The 17,263-nt window shown below is 48.9% G+C and overlaps 1 protein-coding gene across 1 annotated transcript in view; it reads left to right on the forward strand.

Annotated features, from left to right (window-relative positions):
* The first annotated feature begins 1,113 nt into the window (after nt 1-1,113).
* Nucleotides 1,114-17,263, forward strand: part of SLC8A2 (solute carrier family 8 member A2) — a 137,189-nt gene continuing 121,039 nt past the window's right edge. The window contains exon 1 of the mRNA XM_082230986.1: nt 1,114-1,820. The gene's annotated coding sequence lies outside the window, so the exon portion shown is untranslated. The remainder of the gene's footprint in view (nt 1,821-17,263) is intronic.

Below are 17,263 nucleotides of genomic sequence, written 5' to 3' on the forward strand. Positions count from 1 at the left end.
CAACGGTCTTGAAAGACCTGCATTGGCTCCCAGTACATTTCCGAGCATAATTCAAAGTGTTGGTGCTGACCTTGAAAGCCCTAAACAGCCTCAAAGGCCCAGTATACCTGAAGGAGCGTCTCCACCCCCATCGTTCTGCCCGGAAACTGAGGTCCAGCGCCGAGGGCCTTCTGGCAGTTCCCTCACTGCGAGAAGCCAAGTTACAGGGAACCAGGCAGAGGGCCTTCTAGGTGGTGGCGCCCGCCCTGTGGAAGGCCTTCCCAAGCAGATGTCAAAGAGAACAACAACTACCAGACTTTTAGAAGGCATCTGAAGGCAGACCTGTTTAGGGAAGCTTTTAATGTTTGACGGACTACTGTATTTTAATATTTTGTTGGGAGCCGCCCAGAGTGGCTGGGGTAACCCAGCCAGATGGGCGGGGTATAAATAATAAATTATTATTATATTATTATTATTTTCTCCAGTTGCATGCTCTCCCCATTTTTGAATATTTTTTATTGATTTCAGATTTTCAGTACAAGACGTCTCAAGTCAATTAAAAAAAACCACCTGTGCATTAACATAAACTGCAAAAATAAAACAGAGGCACTGTCTTTGCAAGGCTTTAAGTCACAGATTGCAGCTAGTTCATAAAAGAGGCACTGCACGTTTACAAACAATGAGCTAGTAAGAGTAATCCTCAGTCCTTACTTTTCCTTTTCTCCAGGGACGAACAAACTCTGTCTGATGGTTCTGTTGCCCAACGCTCATTCTTGCCTTTGCAAAGGCCTTGGCCAATGAACCTTATTCCCATTTTACAGATAGAAGAACCGAGGCTGAATAAGAAGTCTGTGTATTCGTGCCTGTGCGGATAGCTGCCCAAGGCTAGCTAGTTCATGGGCCTGAGCTGGGGCTTAAACCAAAGGTTTTCAGCCTCATACCCAGCTGCCCACAACCGTCAAACCATCTTTTTATTTTTATTTTGAAGTGGATGCGACTCTCGTGTTCCTTCCTTTCTAAACACAACTTTAGAAGCAATAATACAGAGATACCAAATTTTGCACTCTTAAAATGCGAGTCGCGCCCTCTCTCTCCAACGCCCCCTTCCCCAAATACATTGGATGCGCTGTCCGGTCTGCGGGAGCTGTCCACCGTTTCCTGGTGCTGAAATGGCTATTCTCTGTCCAGACTCACCGTGGTACTGATTTGCTGGGGGCGAAGGGAGCTGCCCGGCTGCTCGAGTGGGTGGGTGGCTGGGGCTGCCTTGAGCAGAAACCTGGACCCGATCCGGGCATGGCGAAGCAGCAGACTTGGCGTTCTTTCACGCAGCTCTCACACTCCCTGGCAACGTGGCCTCTGCTAACCACCACCCAGCTTGGGCAGAGTTGCATCGCTTCCCTTTCCCGGTGGAGGCGGGGGTTTCCTTGCACCCCCCTCCCGCCCCATAGCTTCTTTCTGTGGGTCCTGAGGGCTCATTTCTCTCTTCCCACAACCTCCCCCCCACCCCGCACCAGCGCTGCCCCTCCCCTTCTCTCCTCCTCCTCCTTTCACCAGAGGCGGGCTCGCTCTCCATCTCTCTCTTGTCTCTGGCTCCGAGGAAGGGACACTCTCTGGCTGGTGGGGGCAGCGACCAGGATCTGGGGGCTCTCGGGCTTCCACCGCCCCCCCCTTCGTGTTAGGCACGGCTCCCAGCCCTCGCACACGGCGCCCAGCCCTGCTGAAGAACAACGTGGGGAGGAGGGCGGCGGGCAGAGAGCGCGAGAGAAAGACCATGGCGAGGAACTGACCGGCTTGGCTCAGCCACAGCTGTGGGTTCTCTCTGAGAGGAGGCGCAGAGGAAGGTAAGTGCTGGGACGACGTGGGGGGGGGGTCCTTTTCCGCTCGCGGGGCAGAGGATCGTGTGTGCGTGCGTGTGCGTGTCGGGGTAACAGAGAGAGGGGTTCCTGTTCCTTCATTTCCTCCCCGCCACCCACCTACCCAAATCCTCTTTTCCTGCTTGGATTGATCCGATGGCGGGGGAGTAGTGTGTGTTGGGGAGCTTCTGGGTCTCTGGGTGATCCGCTGTCGATCAGGATCGGGACCACGGGCTGTCTTGAGCCTTCCCTCCCTCCCTGCTCCCGTTTACTCCTTACTCTCTCTGTCGTTCTTCATCGCCGCTGACTCTCGGGTCCCTTCGCGTTCCTTCCTCTCCGGGCACCGCGCGCCAGACACTTGCAAATTTGAGCCACAACCGGGTGCCGGTCAGCGATCGCCACATGATAGCACCCTCGGGGGCGGGTGGGGGCCGCGAGGCTCCGGCCTCCTGAGGGCATTCCCACCACCTACCAATTGTAGATCCGGTTGTGTTGACACCATTGGGATAAAGAGAGATGGAGAGAGAGACCTCTTTGCCTCGCCCTGGAAACGTGTGCCGTTTTAGCCGTGCTTAGCTAAAATACGGCGTCGAGGTGTGATTAATTCCTCCACCCGCTATGAAAAATATATATGAAAAGAAATGAAAATCCAGCTCCAAAATTCCTACTCACTTTTAAAAAATTAAAACCTGGTACCCACGATGTCAAGGTTCCTACCCGGTTTTAAAAAACAACAATTAAAAATATTGTACCAAGATTCCTTTCTGTAATTGAATTCTCAATAATATTATGATTTTTTATTTTTTTTAAATATCCATCCCACACTTTTCCCCTCCATCCTTCTTTACGTCCCCCATCTCACATATCTTTCTAGCTAGGACAGTTGCTATAGACACCACCTTCAGTTTTGAAGGATCTCAGAAGATAATTCGCCGCTGCCACCACCTCGCTTTTGCAGAGACAAGCATGCGTTACCCACTCCTCCACCCCCAAACTTTTTTTTTTATTAAAAAAAATTTATGATAAATAAGAATTATTTCTGGTTGCCGTTCAATATACTCTGACAGAGTGGAATAGGCGCGTGGGCGTCCCCACTCCCCGGTTCAGTCTAGTTCAGTCTGAGAGATTTGGGCTCCACAATGGCCACATCCTGGACTAAGAGAAACCAGCGCCGGGTTGGGAGAGGAGGCTGGATCCTGCACATAAACAAACTGAATTTTCGCCTGGCCAAAAGTAGTTCGTGGGAGCTGAAGCTCTGCAGTTCAGAGGGGAGCAAACCCCTTTCCCCTCTGGTTCAGCAACCATATTGAGCCATAAGTGTCTCAACACACCCTAAAAACCATCAGATGTTTATATGTTTCAGATTCCAAACCTGGGAGACGAGAGGAGATTCCCCCCTCCCCAGAAAACAATTCACATCAAATACGCAACTGCCCGGATCCCAAAATCAGGGGACTTTCCCTCCTCAACTCCCTCCCCACATTAAGAAGGGGGGGACACTTTCCAAATGACAGAAGTGAGACGTGAAGGTGCCTTAAAGCGAGTATGGATTTGATGCTCTCCTGTGCTGTGCATCTCCAGATGTGACATAATTTTTTTGCCTGCTCCATTTCCCACCTTCTCCCATCCCCAACTTGGAGGCAACTTGTTGGAGGCAGAGTCCATCACCCTGGGATGTCCCCTGGCAAGGACTGTCTCCCTAGGAGATATTTGTTTGAGATGGAGAGGGTGATATATAATGATAATAATAATAACAAAAAAAAATGCACACCTCTTGGCTTGTCTCATGGCCCTGGCATGCCAATTCCAGCCCCGCAGCCATTTTGCCAGCCTCATGAGTTGTCTTGTAGGGTAGACCAAGCGCTGGGGGAGTTGGGGGGCTGAAAGGAACTGGACGCAAACTTGTTCTTATTATAGCGCTTGTAACTATTGTGTCTGATGGTGCCACGGTTTCGGTTGCCGGATGCAAGATCTGGGTTGGCTGAGTGAGTGGCTTGCACTTACAGCAGTTCTCAACCTGTGGGTCCCCAGATGTTGTTGGACTACAACTCCCATCATCCCTGTGCTCTGGCCTTGCTAGCGAGGGGTGATGGGAGTTGTAGTTCAACAACATCTGGGGACCCACAGGCTGAGAAAGGCTGCAGCTAGGAGGTCCCTGAATCTGAGAGAGTCAGAGAAGGTGGCTGGAGGACTCATTCCCACAGCCTCTAGCCTTCTGAGGGGCTCTGTGCAGTTGTGTGTGTGTGTTATTATTGTTGGGGTGGTGGTCTTATTGGCAGAGCAGGAGACCCCGCCAATGCCCAGGCCCATGATGTTCTGCTGCTTGCCTTGCTCAGTTTCCCCACCTGCAAAATGGGCACAATAGGGAGATGATTCCTTCTCCCTCTTTTGATCGATCCTGCTTATTTCTTGCTCCGTGTTTAGAATCTAGATGTTGAGATGGCTGGTCCAGAAAAGCTTGGGTGTAAGTTCCCTCTTCCAGGTTAAGCATAAGAGAATGATGAAAGCTGTGGGCCTCTGATCCCAGTTCAAATCTTAGCTCTGCTGTGAAACTCACCAGGAGTCAGGTCAGCTTGCAAGATCTAGTATCTGGGTGATGGTACAGAGTTCCCTCACAGGGTTGTTGTGAAGGGCAGAATACTAGTGAACATAATTTATTAAAACATCTCCTAGAGGTGCGGCGAGACTATTTCATCTCTCTCCCTAACAAGCCGTTGATGGCAGGCAGAACGTGTCAGCCTGCTTTTCATCTTTTAAGGTATCTGTTAATACAGTATTTTATTCAAACCTGTGCATTGACTGGAGATGTGTGTGTGTGTGTGTGCATACCAGGCAGGTTATAGCAGTGCATGAACCAAAAATTCACCAGGTAGATCTCCTGCATTTCATGGGTCGAGGGGGGAAAAACTACACCTCTTGAATTTGCACCCGTAACACCGCTGGTGGAGGCAAAGGAATAATTTTGTTGGTGGCGGCAGGAAAGAGAAGCATCTGCTTTAACTGGGATTTCTGTTCAACATTTCACACTCCTCTTAAACAGCAGACAGTTACCGTACTTGTTGCTTGTCTTTCTAAACTAAAAAGCACAAGTTAAGGTTGCATCAGTGTACCAGCAGTTCCTGGGACGCTGCTCAAAGCCTAGGAGACATTTGTGGGTGCAAACGTGTGACAAGGTGTATGTTTTATTGGGGTGGGGGAGAGAGGAATGACTCTTATTCAGCACCGAGGGCCAAATCAGAAATAGACTGTGAATCAGAGGGCCACTGCTAATTCTAGCTGCCAATCATCCTTGCAAACATTCATTTGGGCCGCAATTCACTCTTGCAGCCTTGACAGGTGTCAAAATGCCACCGTTCCTTGCAGTGCCGTTTTTATTCCACTACTGGGAGAAAACCAAGATACCTCGGAGGCAGCAGCAATGATGGGGAGGGCGAACTCACGGGGCTAGGAACTGTGCAGAGGACATGGGCTTCTGGACAATCTCTCTAACTCTAATTCTGCACGAGCTAGAGTTGTGTTCCACTATTTGAAATAATAAGGGACATGGGTGGCGCTGTGGGTTAAACCACAGAGCCTAGGGCTTGCTGATCAGAAGGTTGGCGGTTCGAATCCCTGTGATGGGGTGAGTTCCGTTGTTCGGTCCCTGCTCCTACCAACCTAGCAGTTCGAAAGCATGTCAACGTGCAAGTAGATAAATAGGTACCACTGCAGCGGGAAGGTAAACGGCGTTTCCATGTGTTGCTCTGGTTTCACCAGAAGCGGCTTAGTCATGCTGGCTACATGACCCAGAAAAACTGTCTGCGGACAAACGCCGGCTCCCTCGGCCTATAGAGTGAGATGAGCGGGCAACTCCAGAGTTGTTCGTGACTGGACCTCATGGTCAGGGGTACCTTTACCTTTTATTAGAAATAATTGATGGGGCAAAAAGTTCAGTAAGCTCTAGAGTAAAACGTTGACTTCTCCTAATGATTTTGCTCTCTCCATCCCCTCTGTGAAAATATGGCTGTCATGCAACCACATAGCACAAAACAATGCAACCATGTGCACCAGATCCTTTTTAAAAAAGTGTTTTTTCAAAAATAAAATAAAAATTATACTTCATAGCGGCCTAGTTTCTGAACTGTCTTCAGAGGCAGCCCTACATATAACGTCTTGCAGTAATCTAACCTAGAGATTACCAAAGCATAGATGACGGAAGGCAAACTATCCCTGTCCATATAGTTGGGCCACCAGCCAAAGCTGATGGATGGTACTCTGTGCCATTGACACCACTTGAGACTCAAGCGACAGAGAAAAATTCAGAAGTATCCCCCAAGTTACCAGGTCCTTCAGAGGAAGTGGAACCCCATCAAGAGCAGGCAACCTCCCAGCCGTCCAGTCTATGGAACTTCCCACTAAAAGAGCCTCAGCCTTATCTGGATTGAGCTTCAGTTTTTGGGCTCCCATCCAGGCAAGACAATGGTCCAGCACATCCACTGCCAAACCTGAAGATGTAAAGGAAAACTGGAGCTGTGTGTCATCAGCTTATTACCGACAATGGAAACCCACTCAGTGGTTTCATGTAGATGTTAAACAGCATAGGGGATAAAATTGAACCATGAAGAGCCCCACAGTGAAGGACCCATGGGGCCAAAGCATCACCCTCTGGAAATGACCATCCAAATAGGACCAGAACTACTGCAAAGTGCTGCCACCCGCAACTTGGACAGCCACTCCAGAAGGAGACCATGGCTGATGGTAACAAAAGCCCCTGAGAGATCAATGAGAATTTATAGCAACACATTCCACCTCTCTCTCTCCCGACAGAGATCATCATACCAAAGCAGTCTCCATGCCCAAACCAGGTCTGTACCCCCGATTGAAATGCATCTAGAAAATCAGTTTCCTCCAAGAGTGCCCAGATCTGGTCAGGGACGCGGACTTATTAAAAATATTGGGGGGGGCCCCCGGGAAAGCTCATGAATAATAAATAAGCTCATGAATATGCAAATAAAGTGGCGCCGCCTCCTCGTGAGCGAATAGGGGAGAGCGTGCTGCGCCTATTAATCAGCTCCAAAGGAAATTGGGTGGAGCTTTTGCTCGGGAGGGAGGGCAGGAGGCATGCAGGCAGCCCAACCCTGTGCATTTTGGGCTGGGGGAGGGGCGGCGATGGCGCTCTGCTGGAGGGGCTCCGGAGATTATTGGGGGGGCGGAGCCCCCCAAACGAATTTTTGAGGGGGCTCGGGCCCCCTCAAGCCCCATGGAGTCGGCGCCTATGGATCTGGTCCACGACCACCCGCTCAAGAACCTTGCCCAGGAAGGGAAGATTGCCATCTTTGATTTTCCAAATCCAGGGAGGATTTCTTGAGGAGTGATTCTGCCATGGCCTCCTTCATGCAGGCAGGAACCACCCCCCTCCTGCAAAATGTTGAGGATTTTGGCCTCAAAATGCTTTGCAAACGAAGTTACAGTGAACTACTCTTGGTTCTACCTCTGGGCCTGTTATGTACTGAAGTTCTCACCCTGGGCCAGCAGGGGGATATTGTAGATAGTTATGCAAATGAAGGATCGAAAGTGACGTTCAGTGATTGGATAGTTACAGAAAATGGTTACTGTTGCGTTCTAGTGGAGCTCTATAGAAGCAGGCTGGCTGAACCCTTCAGCTCAGTTCTGTTCTGGCCTCTGAATAAACAAGAGCTGTTGAAGAATCGCTGTGTTGTCTGATATGTTCACCCACAACTTAACAGGGCCAGACTGTAAGAGACCCCACATTACCTGGAAAAGCTCTGCCGGACAGCACATTGAGGACACACTCTTTGCCTTCTTTGCTGCCTTCGCTGCCACTAGGTAGGCTTGACGATGAGCCCTCAACACTGTGCAATTGCACTTCACCCGAGCTTCCCTCTACTCGCGTCCGAGCTGTCTCCCAGCTTGTTTCCTCACCGTAAGCTCTAGTATACCAGGAAGCCAAACTGGCTCCACAAAGTGGGAGAGGGCACTCAGGGGGCAAGGACCCTGGCCAATGAGATGTTCCAGAGATCAGCAAGGGCTTTCACAGGAGTGCCAGTCATATCAGCTGGAAAATGCGTTGTCAGTTTAAGGAGCACACTCCACGAGGCATGTTTATGACCCATCAGCTGCAGTGGCTCTGAAAAACGACCGGACAAATTTGTTTAAGCAGCTGCCGGCTATGGAAGAGATATGGACCCTCCATATTCAAGAGCAGTATACCAGGTTGACCTTTTAAAACCTTGTTTGTGAGTACCTCGATGGACGACTGCTGCAAATGGGCTAGATCCAGTATGTGACTTTTTATAATAATACAGTCATACTTTAGGTTACAGCTGCTTCAGGTTGCATTTTTTCGGGTTGTGGACTGCCGAAACCTGCAAGTACCGGAACGGGTTACTTCCAGGTTTCGGCGGTCGCGCATGTGCAGACGTGCTAAATCACCCCTTGCGCATGCGCAGAAGCTCCAAATCACCACCTGCATGTGCGCAGATGCGGGTTGCAAACGCTGTGGGTTGCAAATGTGCATCCCGCACGGATCATGTTCACAACCCGAGCGTCCACTGTAACTTTATTGTCAATGTACAACCTGTGTACAATGAAATTAACCAAGCCTCCCCCCCCCACAAACACTCAATCTCATTGCACTCTGTGTGCTTGTTGCACAACACACCAACTCCGAAAGTCAGTGGCACTATATTATTTTCCGTTCAGCAGCCTAACAGCCCATGGATAGAAACTGTTTTTTAGCCTGTTGGTATGACTGATTATACTTCTATATCTCCTGCCCAAGGCTAGAAGATTAAAGAGGTGCTGGCCAGGGTGTGAATCGTCCCTGAGAATATTTCTCGCTCTCCTAAGGCAACGGTCCCTTGCGATGTCATCTAGTGGGCTCAGGGGACAGCCCATGATATCATGTGCTGTGTTCACCACCCTCTGTGGAGACTTTCTGTCCGTGGCTGTCAAGCCAACGTACCACACTGTGATACAATATGTGGACCGGTAGAAAGAGGTCTTTTCTTAAACATTCCCAGGAGACTCTTGAAATAAGTGTGCAATGAATTGGGTTTGGGGGTGGGAATTCTAATGGGAATTGTGTTCATCTCTGTCCATGCTCAGAGGTAAGAGCACATGCAGGCAGGCACCTAGCGCATTTGGCTCCACATGGCAGGCACATGCCAAACGTGGAAGAGCGACCCATGCTGCGTGCGAGATTTTTCCTGCCAAAATCCAAATCTGATACACCGCATGTCCTAGTAACAAGTCGCAATCTGCTACTGAACAGCAGATGCGTATGTGTGAGAGGTGCCACAGAGGAGGCGTGAAATAAATCTCTTTCATGCCTCCCCCTCCTGCAGCCCAGAGGAGAGAGGGGGAGGGGAGGGAGAGAGAGAGAGAGGTGATCCTCTATCCACCTTGCACCCGTGCAATATTTAGTGCCGCCACCCCAAGGCCCATCTGGCTCTCACCCATTCCCCCAAGCTATAAATACCACACTCTCATAATCTCTCCTCCTGCGTCAATGCCTGAGGCTTCCTTAATCATGCTTTTGCGACCCCCCCCCCCAGTTTCTCTCCCTGTTGCTGCTAATGAAGTACCTCAGAACTGGCAGGGTCAGTCACAACCTGAGAAAGGTTTATGGCCACCGTTGCCTTGCAGTCTCTGATCCAATTTGCCACCTTCCTCGGTGGAAACGGGAGCTCAGGTGAAAAAGAAGGAAAGAGGGAAGTTTCCCTCTTGGAAATCTGGACTCCCTCCCTCTGTCAGTGCTAGAGTAGTGGAATATGGAACGTCTCTTGTTCTTTGGCTCTGAAGTCCCTTCGCTTTATATTGTTGTGTGCACCCCAGTTTCTGAGCACTGAGAGACTCCGGGGTTCCAGCACTTACAAAGGATGAAGCGGATCACAGCACCAACCTTCCAACAGTTCTTGCTTCCCCATTAAGTTTCTGGGCTGCATCAATAGGAGTATAGCATCTAGATCAAGGGAAGTAATAGTGCCACTGTATTCTGCTCTGGTCAGACCTCACCTGGAGTACTGTGTCCAGTTCTGGGCACCACAGTTCAAGAAGGACACTGACAAACTGGAACATGTCCAGAGGAGGGCAACCAAAATGGTCAAAGGCCTGGAAACGATGCCATATGAGGAACGGCTAAGGGAGCTGGGCATGTTTAGCCTGGAGAAGAGGAGGTTAAGGGGTGATATGATAGCCATGTTCAAATATATAAAAGGATGTCACATAGAGGAGGGAGAAAGGTTGTTTTCTGCTGCTCCAGAGAAGCGGACACAATGGAGCAATGGATCCAAACTACAAGAAAGAAGGTTCCACCTAAACATTAGGAAGAACTTCCTGACAGTAAGAGCTGTTCGACAGTGGAATTTGCTGCCAAGGAGTGTGGTGGAGTCTCCTACTTTGGAGGTCTTTAAGCAGAGGCTTGACAACCATATGTCAGGAGTGCTCTGATGGTGTTTCCTGCTTGGCAGGGGGTTGGACTCGATGGCCCTTGTGGTCTCTTCCAACTCTATGATTCTATGATTCTATGATTCCAGGGAAGTCCCAAGCCACAGCTTTGAGTCCGGCAGAGAGCAGCACATGTCTCTCTCTCTCCATCTTAACTCAGGCACACCTCACTGCCAGTTCCTCCTCCAGGAAACACAACCCCCCACTTCTGACGCCAATGTTGTGTGCACCCCAATCTCAGAGTGGCGAGAGACTCCATCGTTGCCTGCACTCACCTAGGGTTCGGCTAACTTGGAATGAAGGTCAATGGACACTGTGATATCTTTAGGATATAGGGTTTTATTTACACAGGTATACAACCTGAGCATAGGATGGGAGAGGCTCACAGCACTGACACCCCAACAGATCTTACTTCCTCACTCAGTTGCCAGGGAAGCCCCAAGTTACCACTTTGGGTCCAGCACAAAGCAGAACACAACTCTGTGCCCTCAGCTTCCAGCAGTAGCCAAAACTCAAACATCAAGCTCTTCCAAGTGGATAAGGGAAGTTTCCCTGGCTTGTCTCTATGGCAACAGGGCAACCTTTTTGGATATGTAAATGGGTGTACTTGGCTGGCTAAGTCCACTACCTTAACAAAGAAACTGGTTGAGCTGGTATCCTCTTATTGCTTACATAGGACCCCAGGTTTGGAAGAGACCTACAAGTGTCATCCAAACTGACACCCCACCCCAAGTATGTTTGTTTATGAACCATCATCAGTGGATGTGCCCCTTTGAAGCTTGCATGGACCGAAAGGGTGTGGTCTGCAGGTTATGGGTGCATGGATCATTTAGTTTTGGTGTCTCCCATTTTCTCCATTTTCTATGACTTTTTTTAAAAAAATAAGTCCTTGTGAAATGTCATCAGTATTCTAGTGTGAATTTCTCCTAGCGCACATATCTTTGCATGGCATTTTGCACGCACACACCCTGTCCACACATTTCTGTAGATGGACAGAACGGCAGCACAAAATTGTGGAGAACGGCAGCACAAAATTGTGGAGAACGGCAGCACAAAATTGTGGAGAACGGCAGCACAAAATTGTGGAGAACAGCAGCACAAAATTCAGAGGCATGTAAATTTCAAAGGACAACTGTGTTTCAGTTTGCATCTTGTTTCCGGAAGGTGCTGCTTAGGTAGGAAAGGTGCCTGAAAATTGAACTGAATTGAATCTCTCTCCCTTACTGGGAAGACTCCCCACCTGGGTGGAGCCCAGCAGGTCGGAGTCTGGTTAGTGCCTGGATGAGGGACTGTCTGGGAGCCACATCTATGCCAACTTGCATACAAAAGTGCAAAAATCGAAGCATGGACCCCAAGCATTTGCTGGGAGCCGCTCTGCATTCTAGGGAGGCTGACGCCGTCAGTCTGTGTCCTGCGCTTTGGAACCTGACATCCTCTGTGCCATTTTGCAAGCGATCCTGGGACACAGGTTTGCAGGGCACAGGGTGGCAAAGCACCTGGACCTGTCCTTGGCCGTGAAAATGCGTCTGTTTCTCGAAACGCGGAACAACACCCTGCTGAGTTAGGAGGTATTACACTGCACACCTCTCTAATGAGGCTTTGCTGATTCGCAATCCCCTTTGGACGCCAGTCTGCGAATTAGTGAGAAAAAGATCCATTTAATTTTGCCTAATTTACCCCCTCCCTCGCCCCCCCACCCCTTTGTTGTGAGTCAAATCTGCGTTAATCTCTCGCTGCCTCCTTTTCTGAAATGGAACGCGGTTCACAAGGTAAGCCGTTCTCTTTGCGCTGGACAATGCTGTAGGGCTTGGTAATTCTCCTTTATCTAGTACGTTTCCGAGCACAAATCAAAGTGTTGGTGCTGACCTTTAAAGCCCTAAACGGCCTTGACTCAGTATACCCGAAGGAACGTCTCCACCCCCGTCGTTCAGCCCGGACACTGAGATCCAGCGCCAAGAGCCTTCTGGCGGTTCCCTCATTGTGAGAAGTGAGGTTACAGGGAACCAGACAGAGGGCCTTCTCGGTAGTGGCACCCGCCCTGTGGAACGCCCTCCCTTCAGGTGTAAAGGAAATAAGCAGCTATCTTATCTTTAAAAGACATGTGAAGGCAGCCCTGTTTAGGGAAGTTTTTAATATTCAATGCTGTATTGTTTTTAACACTCAACTGGGAGCCGCCCAGAGTGGCTGGGGAAACTCAGCTAGATGAGTGGGGTATAAATAATAAATTATTATTAATTTATTAAGAGCCAGTGTGGTGTAGTGGTTAAGAGCGGTAGTCACGTAATCTGGGTAACCGGGTTCGCGTCTCCGCTCCTCCACATGCAGCTGCTGGGTGACCTTGGGCCAGTCGCACTTCTCTGAAGTCTCTCAGCCCCACTCACCTCACAGAGGGTTTGTTGTGGGGGAGGAAGGGAAAGGAGATTGTGAGCCGCTTTGAGACTCCTGAAGGGGAGTGATAAAGCGGGATATCAAATCCAAACTCTTCATCTTCTTCATTATATTATTATTATTATTATTATTATTATTATTATTATTATTATTATTATTCCATAAACCCCGGGAGCTGTGTCTTCTGGGCTCCAGGAGCAAATCTCGATAGAAGCTGCAGCCCTGGCAGCTTACAATCACTCCCAAAAACATCAAGAAGAAAATGTGTGGCGGGGTGAGGAGCCTTAGAACTTTAGGCTGATTGTGGCTGCTTCCGTAACCACACCCCCACTAGCCCTGCTCTGCACCCACCTTGATTGGTTTTGCCTGGCTGGAATTTGTCCATGACCCCTGAGAATGCCTCTTCATTTTTTTACTCAGTTAAGGGTATTGTACTTTCTTTTCTTTTTTGCACAGTTAAGTGTTTCTCTCTCTGTGCTAACTAGGTAAACTTTGCTTCAGTTTCCCACCCACTTTGACCTCTGACCTGGTGTTATGTACTGAGTTGAATAGGATCCAAAAGGCAGCAGTCTGATTGGTCCTAGAACAATAGGGTCCAGCAGTCTGATTGGTCCACAGGAGCCACCCAATCCAGTTCCAGGTGGAAGTGAATCTGCAACCTGATTGGCCTACAGGTGAATCCCGGAATTAGCCAATCACGTGGGGCCCATTGTGTAAATAGTGTATATAAAGCAGACATTCTGGGGGAACTTCCATTCCTCCTCACCACTATGAGCTGAAGAAAGAGCATGAAATCCACTCTGAGTATATTTCACCTGGCATGTGGCCCCTGGAATTTCCCCTGGAATAGAATGTGGCCCCCTGTTGAAAAGGGTACCCCGTCCCTGGTTGGTCTACAGCCGTGCTGCTGGCTGGGGCCTCATGGGAACTGTAGTCCAGAACTGGGCTCAAGTGGCGAAAGGCTGACCTAAAGAACACCGGCATGGCCGTTGGAGAGAGGAATGATGGGAGTTGTAGTCTAACCAGTGGGCCACAGGTTCCCCATCCCATAATCTACAGAGGCCCTCTTCTGAGTATTACCACCACCTGACGAATGCTCTCCCGAGAGAGACCCTCCTGGTGCCTATTTTAACACATTTTCAGTGCCAAGAGAATACTTGGTGAAATAAATCACCCCAGGCCTTTTAAGACCTTTGAACACCCGGTTTAGTTATTTATTTAGCATGATGTTGTTTTGTTCTCTGCACATTGATGGTGATTGGTCGGTTTTCAGCTATTCTGGGGTGCGTGTGGCTGCGCTCTGCTGATGGATTCACAGAATCGGTTGCTGATGGGCTGAGAGTCCCAGGTGTTTGTTGCATGTTGGGCTAGATATTTTATTGCTGAATTCTTCCTGGCTTGGATTTTATTGGTTTTCTTGTTTGAGTTGCCGGCTTCATTGCATGTTTAATTTTGTTCCACGCTATCATTGCCTGTCGCCGAGAATATATATCTTTTCTTTATTTATTGGGTGACTAATAAAATGGGAGTAGCAAGGAAATATATAAAATTTCACGGCTGGTGCCGGTGCTCGATGGATCTCGCATCCCCTGGAAATATCCTGTCTGTTTAAAAGGCCAGCCTGATCCTTCTGTGTTTAGAACAGCTTTATAGAATCAGATAATTGTACATATGGAAGGGACCCTGCCATCTACACATTTAAAGCACATTCAAATAATTCTGGGAACCGTAGTATTGCCGAAGAATGGATGCTTTTGAATTCTGGTGCTGGAGGAGACTCTTGAGAGTCCCATGGACTGCAAGAAGATCCAACCTCTCCATTCTGAAGGAAACCAGCCCTGAGTGCTCACTGGAAGGACAGATCCTGAAGCTGAGACTCCAAGACTTTGGCCACCTCATGAGAAGAGAAGACTCCCTGGAAAAGACCCTGATGTTGGGAAAGATGGAGGGCACAAGGAGAAGGGGACGACAGAGGACGAGATGGTTGGACAGTGTTCTCGAAGCTACCAGCATGAGTTTAACCAAACTGCGGGAGGCAGTGGAAGACAGGAGTGCCTGGCGTGCTCTGGTCCAGGGGGTCACGAAGAGTTGGACACGACTAAACGACTAAACAACAAATGATTCCCCAGCACCCTCAACAAACTACAGTTCCCAGGATTCTTTTGGGGTGGGGGGAAAGCGTGCTTTAAATGCTTAGCGAGAGAAAGAAAAGCAAAGCCAACGGGGCTGTGGAGTCCCCCAGAAAGGGGGTCCACGTAATTGAGCCAGGATTCCCTGGTCAGGCAGGGCTCGCCCGCCGCAGAGCTGTTTCTCCTTCAGATGCTAATCGTGATGGATTTTCCAGGTTCCTCGCTCTTCTCTTCTGGCAGTGCCGGGAGTGATTCTCTTGTCAGATCGATGCTTCGTTCTACATATGTGATGAGCAGGTTCATTAGGGGAGGATTCACCCTGCTGGCCATGTAGCTGTAGAAGATGGTGAAGGAAGATGCAGGGAATCCCACTGTCAAAGGCAGGGGCTTGGGAGAGGTGTCCGTCTGCAAATGAGGAAGCCCACCAGGACACAAGCTTGCGGCGAGGAGAGCAGAGCACTTTGGACTGAACTGCAAGTTGGCCACTTTGCTTCTAGTACTATTGCTGCCACTAGTAATAATAATAATAATAATAATAATAATAATAATAATAATAATAACGCTTAGCATCTATTTGGTTAGCAATGTCTAGGCAACACAATGACCACATGTACATATGCAATAGACAATCTTTATAGAATTCCTTCAAACCATAACAAGTACAAAATGAAATCTTTCGTTTCAACGTCTCTGAAAATCTTTAAATGAAGCGAGGGACCAGACTTTGTAGGATGAAAGACAAGCTGTGAAGCTTTGTGTATTTGGCAAATATGATGTCCAACGCTGAACAGTGACTACTGTTTCGTAGAATTCTTTGTCAGCATGGTGGGAGGATGCAGAATTGCTTCATAAACCCATCTTATTTCGAATGAGTGTATGTAAATGAAAATATTGAATGCTGTGGAACAGTGCTCATGTAATAATGTAGTCACTGCATATATTTGGAGCATTAGCAGACCGACCCAAGTATCCCTTTTTTCCAGGGACAGCTCTGGGTTTACAGAAGCCGTCCCGGTTTCTGATCCGATCCCGGAATGTCCCGCTTTTCCTTAGGACGTCCCTATTTTCACAGGAGAAATACTGGAGGGTATATGGCAGGACGTTGGAGGGTATGGAGTTTTCTGATCCCCAAGGCATATATTTTTATATATGTTAGGAGCTGCCCAGATGGGCAGGGTATAAACAGTGAAATCATTATGATTATGGAATAAAGGTAAAGGTAAAGGGATCCCTGACCATTAGGTCCAGTTGTGGCCGACTCTGGGGTTGCGGCGCTCATCTCACTTTATTGGCTGAGGGAGCCAGCATACAGCTTCCGGGTCATGTGGCCAGCATGACTAAGCCGCTTCTGGCGAACCAGAGCAGCGCACGGAAACGCCGTTTACCTTCCCGCTGGAGCAGTACCTATTTATCTACTTGCACTTTGATGTGCTTTTGAACTGCTAGGTTGGCAGGAGCAGGGACCAAACAATGGGAGCTCACCCATTACGGGGATTCGAACCGCCGACCTTCTGATCGGCAAGTCCCAGGCTCTGTGGTTTAACCCACAGTGCCACCCATGTCCCTTTGATTATGGAATAGAACATCCCTATTTTCACTGGAGAAATGTTGTGGGGGTGGGTTTATGTATTAGGGAGATGAAAGCAAGCAGGGAGAGAGGAAAATAGGGAGAGGTTGATGGGGCTGCCTTGATAGTGGATCCCATTTAGAATAGAAAATAACTCCAGTATTTGCTGCACTGGCTGGCAGTGGATCTCCAGAGAGATCACAGAGAGAGTTGTCTCTCAGTCTTACCTGCTGGGAATCAAACATGGGACCTTCTGCAAGCAGATCACATGCTCTCCACATGGTGCTTTGCACAAACTCCAAGCTTGTCCTGCAAGGAGTATTTCCCTAAAGAACTTACTCTTTATTTACGTAAGGCTTTTAGATATGTTGCATTTGCTAACACACACACACACACACACACACACACACACTGCTATGAACTGGCAAGGACTTAGAGCAGGGGTCAGCAAACTTTTTCAGCAGGGGGCCGGTCCACTGTCCCTCAGACCTTGTGGGGGGCGTGACTATATATATATAATATATAGGGGGGGAAATGAACGAATTCCTATGCCCCCAAAACAACCCAGAGATGCATTTTAAATAAAAGCACGTATTCTACTCATGTAAAAACATGCTGATTCCCAGACCGTCCGCAGGCCGGATTGAGAATGAGAAGGCGATTGGGCCGTATCTGGCCCCCGGGTCTTAGTTTGCCTACCCATGACTTAGAGAACAAATTTGACATCTTGTTCTAGCAAACCACAGGACCGCTTAATACCTTCCAAGTACCCCTGTTTTCCAGGGACAGTCCCGGAATTACAGAAGCCATTCCAGTCTCTGAACGGAAACTGGAATGTCCCGCTTTCCCTCCCTTCCTTGTCTCGGAGAACAATTAAAAGTGGTTTCTGTGTCTGTGTG

The sequence above is a fragment of the Podarcis vaucheri genome, assembly GCF_965113315.1.
Source record: "Podarcis vaucheri genome assembly, chromosome: 7".
Classification (NCBI taxonomy): domain Eukaryota; kingdom Metazoa; phylum Chordata; class Lepidosauria; order Squamata; family Lacertidae; genus Podarcis; species Podarcis vaucheri.